This window comes from Ranitomeya imitator, chromosome 1 (genome assembly GCF_032444005.1).
Source record: "Ranitomeya imitator isolate aRanImi1 chromosome 1, aRanImi1.pri, whole genome shotgun sequence".
Taxonomy (NCBI): Eukaryota; Metazoa; Chordata; class Amphibia; order Anura; family Dendrobatidae; genus Ranitomeya; species Ranitomeya imitator.
The window spans coordinates 593,913,537-593,918,922 of record NC_091282.1 but is presented as its reverse complement, the minus strand read 5'-3'; the positions used below and the strand labels follow the sequence as shown (position 1 = coordinate 593,918,922).

The 5,386-nt window shown below is 51.7% G+C and overlaps 1 long non-coding RNA gene across 1 annotated transcript; it reads right to left on the bottom strand.

The window, feature by feature from the left end:
* Nucleotides 1-578: 578 nt before the first annotated feature.
* LOC138657949 (uncharacterized) lies at nucleotides 579-4,243 on the bottom strand. The gene is made up of 3 exons (XR_011317271.1): nucleotides 3,815-4,243; nucleotides 3,702-3,784; nucleotides 579-1,371 (listed from the first exon to the last, which is right to left on the bottom strand). It is a non-coding gene; the product is annotated as an uncharacterized lncRNA (long non-coding RNA).
* Nucleotides 4,244-5,386: the final 1,143 nt, after the last annotated feature.

Below are 5,386 nucleotides of genomic sequence, written 5' to 3'. Positions count from 1 at the left end.
CTGGAAGAAACTCGGGAACTTGTCCATGTCTGATCTGATCAGCGTAAGTAGTTCAGCCAACGGAGACGAAGCCAGGTCATTTCCTCCGGCATGGATAACCACAATGGTGGGGGATGAGGCCACCCGTGCAATGTGAACCACCTCCAGAAGAACGTGGGACCACATCATGCCTCTCAAGCCACGCCATAACACGTCGACATCATTGAAGCCCAAGGATCGCCCTCCTGGGCCTAATTCGGCGCGGCGAGCAGCCCAATAGATGTACGAGTGACCCACTATCCAGACGCTGGGACGCACCCCATCTAGGAATAAAATATACAGTTAGCGATAAACAATAAATCAACAACCCAAGGAAGTACCCCCAATGATACTGACACTGTTCCGAATGTCATAGAACCGAAACCACTCACACTTATAACAACAAGTCAGACCTGATGTATCTAGTAAAGCAGCGGGATCTCCATCTACCCACCCTTTGAATCTCTGATTCAAGCAAACCCGCTCTAGATGCTTCTGTCGCTGCACCTATCCGAAATGAGTACGTCCCAAATTCTGCCGCGGGCATTCCCAATCGTGACAATACGCGTCTCAATATAGCTAAAAATTGGCCCGACACTAGGGGAAGCCCATTCTCATGAATGAAAAGCTGGGAACCGTCCTTTCTAACCCGCATGTAATCCTTTATTAACACTAATGGGCAAATGTCCTTGTTGATGGCGAATATCGGGAACCAAGTTCCCCTACCTTCCTGATCAGTTTTGGACTTACATATTCTAATCCTAATACCATCCTCGCAAATTAGTATGTCTTCCCGCCTGAGGCCACCCGGTTTATTCAGAGCCGTAGGTACAATCTCACTGACCCGCATGGCCCCAAAGAATGCTAGGCCAAAAGCCGCTGACATTAGCGCAGCCTCGTATTTAGAATCGCACACAGGTTCCAAAGCCTTAACCAAGCTCACTAGCAAATCGAAGGATATAGGACGCCTGTTATCACCATGTCTATCCGCTCGCCGCCAACCTTTCAATAACTGACTGACTAGGAAATGTTTAGTGGAATCTGGCCAACCTCGCAGCTTGAAATGGAACGCTAATGCAGACACACGGTTGCGCGCCACTGAGCCCGACACTCCCATGGCATGCATTTTGGATAGAAATGCCATTGTCACCTGCATTCGAGCCTCCTCCGAAGACCCCACTGGTTTGCCGTCTGCTAAAAGACACCACTCCTCCCACGCCTTACCATAGGCTTTCCAGGTTGATGGAGCTATCGATGAACGTATTAATGGCATCAGGTCCCCAGGACATCCCAGATCGAATGTGGGCAATCCACCTCCTCCAAGGGCTCCTGAAGGCGCCGTCCCAGTAAATCCTGCGAGTAAAAGCCAGTTAAAACACCAGACACACTCTCATTGCTGACGGTTAGTGCATTTGCTTTAAGCCAAACATTAAACGTTAAACATTTCAATACTATGAACCTAATTAGGTCTAGAACCTGCGGTGAAGGAGATGCTAGGTAGTTAATGGCATGCGCCCCGCCAACGGATTGAAGATGCAAGCGAATGCGCTTATTGGCCAATTGAGGACCCCAGATGTCCATGGCGACTGCCACGGGGACAAGCTCGATCAAGGTAGCCTCTACGTTCCACTTCCTGGAAACCCAGAAAGCAGGCCAACTCGAAGCACACAGTTTGTTACCAAAGCGAACACGGAAACCCGTGTTGCTTGACGCTCCAAAAAACAAATCCATGTCCACGTTAGAGCATTCTGTCTCCTGAAAGCAAGTCCTACCATTGTAATCGCTGAGGAACAGCTTCCATGTGTTTAAATCAGAACGTAGGTGTGCTGTAATCCTGATTCTATGATGACGCTGTTTCACTCCTCTCGTGGCTATCATCAATCTGCGTGAGAAGATCCTGCCCGCTGGCATGACCCTACAGGCAAAATTTAAGGAACCAAGCAGCGACTGCATTTGAGTTAGTGTTACCTTACCAACCGAAATACATCCGCTGATGAGATCCAGCAGCTTGTCAATTTTCTCCTTCGGTAACCTAAATTCCATGGCGACCGAGTCGATTTCGATCCCGAGGAATGTGATCACTGGTACTGGCCCTATCGTCTTCTCAGGGGAAAGTGGGACCCCGAAATGTGCCATAGCATCTTTGAATTGGGCAAGGGCTGCAGCACATACATCTGAGCCCGCTGGCCCAACAATCAAAAAATCATCAAGATAGTGAGTGATGGCGGTTAGCCGGGTGATCTTGCGAGCGACCCATTCCAAAAACGTGCTAAATAACTCAAAATAAAAACAGGAAATTGAACACCCCATGGGAAGACATGTGTCGTAATAGTATAGGTTCTCAAATTTAGCCCCTAGTAAGTGGTGACAATCCGGATGTACCGGAAGCAGCCGAAAAGCAGATTCTATGTCCGACTTGGCCATAAGGGCCCCCGGGCCAGCATTTCTAACGAGGTCAACCGCTTTGTCAAAGGAAATATAAGTGACGGCTGATTCATCACTGGGGATACCATCGTTGACCGACATGCCCTTGGGGTATGAGAGATGATGAATTAATCGATATTTACCTGAAACTTTCTTGGGAACTATACCCAGGGGTGAAACCCGTAAGTTAGGGAAAGGGGGGGAATTGAAAGGACCACGAAAACGACCCAACCTGATTTCCTTCCCCAGCTTTTCTGCTAATACGTTAGGTAATTCCCTCACTGATTGTAAATTAGGGGCTGATTGTGGCTCGGGTGACCAATTAAACGGGATGAAAAAAAAACGTAGGAGAAACCGGAACGCAGTTGCCTCGCGGCCGATTTATTGGGGTATTTGTCCAGCCACGGCCCCATTCTTTCTACGCTCACCGGCGTTGTTAACCTAGCCTGTAGGGGGGGTTTTCCCGGAGATAGCTTTTTGGGGCGGACGTGTGCATTTTGCCACTGGGTGGGGGCCTCCGCATGATGAACACTCATGTCTATATTTGCAGAGCCCATAGAACTTACAGTGCCCTTCATTAAATAACCAGCACGAACCTGGTCTACGAATGGCTGTTGCTGCCGCGTTGTTGTTGGACCCGGCAGCGGGCCCGTGAAAGGATTGGGTTGATTTCTGAGACATCATCAGGCGAAGCCACGAATCCGTGGCTTTCATACCCCAGCCCAATTGCGGATTGGCGGCCAATCGCCGGCGGAAATCTTCATCATATTTCCACCATGCTGATCCCCCGTGGGCCTTATAGGAATTATAGATACTATCTAAGTATATGAATAGCTCGGAGCACCTTTCGGGGGGGTTTTCCCCCATAACGCATCCCAAGACCGTAAAAGCTTGCAACCAGTTATTAATGGTTTTAGCAACTTTTGGTTTACGTTCATATGTTTTATCCCCGAACCGTCTCTCTCTGTCAACCGATTGCTGGTCCGTGGAAACCAGAGACCATATGTCAATGAAATCATTGGCCCAAATTTGTTCCTTGATGTCGCTATTCAAGTGGGCCCCTAAGGGCGGGACACCACAAAATAGGCCATCCTTGTACACATCTGGGCGGGGAGGAGGGGGCTGCCTGCACAATCCCGCTGGTTGTAGCAATTTTGGATTGACATAAATCCTGTTTCCTGTAGTTGTGTTGGCTATTGTGTCTGAAAGGTTGGTGTTTGCTCTCTCCCCTCCCCATGCCCCGATAAAGGGGTACTCACCGATCGGTGCACCGGTATCCGGACCACTTGCTTCCCGTGCCACAGGAGTCATCGGGCCTTGCCGCTCCATGCGGTGTATGGACCTACGACGAGAAGACTCCTGCCTGTGTGACCTGCCTGAAGAACTATCTGATGAAGAAGGCGAGCGCCACCGCGAGGCTCTAGACCGTCTACTACGCCGGCTGGACCTAGATCTATACGAACGCCGTTTGCTAACATGACGATCGCGCTTCCTACGCCCGCTTCTGCGATGCTCTCTGGGGGATGTCGATGATGACGATGATGATCTGCGCGCGGGGCGGATACCCGCACTCTGTCTATTGTCCAGAGCCGGGGTGCCAGCACCCTGAATCGGGGCCCGAACGCTGGTTGCTATCAGTGATCGTGACGCTGGCGCATCCTGGTGTTCAACTACTGCCACCTGAGAGGGAGTAATTTGCCCGCCCGGTATTTGCGAATACGGGGTACTAAAAATGAGTGGGTAAGGTGGAAACTGTGATTCTCCCCCTGTAATAGCCTGGGAGTAGGCACTATGCTGACCTGTTGCTAGTATTATGTGAGGTGAAACCATATTCTGCTGTGCTATGGCTGCCGTGTCCGTGTTCCTATCAGTATTGGCAATAACATCCCCCACGTTCCTTGAAAGTGGAGGGATACCTCCCTGCGGAGCCTCAGTCTCCCTCCCTGCCATCCCTGAATCCTGTGATGAAGCAGACGTTCCCTGTGCTCCCCCCATGTTGTTTCCTACTAAGTGCACAGCTCCGCCTAACAATGCTGGCACTCGCCGACCTACACTCCCTCCTGTTATGCCGGGGGCCGAAGGGGGGATGCAGCTTATACCGCTCGTTGCCGACCCCTGTGTCTCCCCTACCTGCTGCGACGCGCTCCCTCCAGTCTCCCTGGCGCCTAGAGCAGGAGAAGCGCGCGCACGAGAGCTGCGCGCGCTCTTCCTTGAATAAACTGGCGGGCTCAGCCGTGCCGGAGGCCGGGTGGCTCTGCGAGAGCGCCGACCCTCCGGCGGCACCGCCTGCACTATGGCAGGGAAGGAGTCGCTCCCGGGCAGCAAAGCTGCTAACCATGCGCTTCCTTCCCTGCCGATCCTCTCCCTCACCGCACTCTCCAGCGGGTCCATGATGCCGGCAGCCCAAACAGGTCCGGGTCCTGGGATCGGATGGCACATCGGCGCTTCCCGGCGCCAAGAGCAGGGGATAAGCCCCGCCCCCTCCGCGGGGAGTTAACCCCATATACATTCTGGGTTCACTCAAGGGGAGATCTCATACAATAAAGAGCGGGGGGAAGGCGCAGCAGTCAGGGGACAGCGGCTTAAGCCGCAGTGTCCCTAAATCTAAAAGCAGCGAGTCGCCAGTGGATGCTCCCGTCAGGAACAAGTCGCTTCCTTGTGTCCTTCACCCAAACCAAAAGTGAAGGATGCGGCAGGCGAAACTACAATTTACTCCATGGAGCTCTTTACACATACCGTGCCTGGGTTAGAGAGGGAAATTGTTAAAAGCCCATTACAAGATGAATTGGACATGGAGTGCACAGATGCACAGCCACAGCTAGATTATTATGATGTTCCTTTGACTCAGATCACTACATTGCCCTCGCAGTGTACTGAGCCAGAATCTGACCCTGATGAGACTATGGTGCCCCGTCACGAATGCTATAGCACCTTACACAGTGAC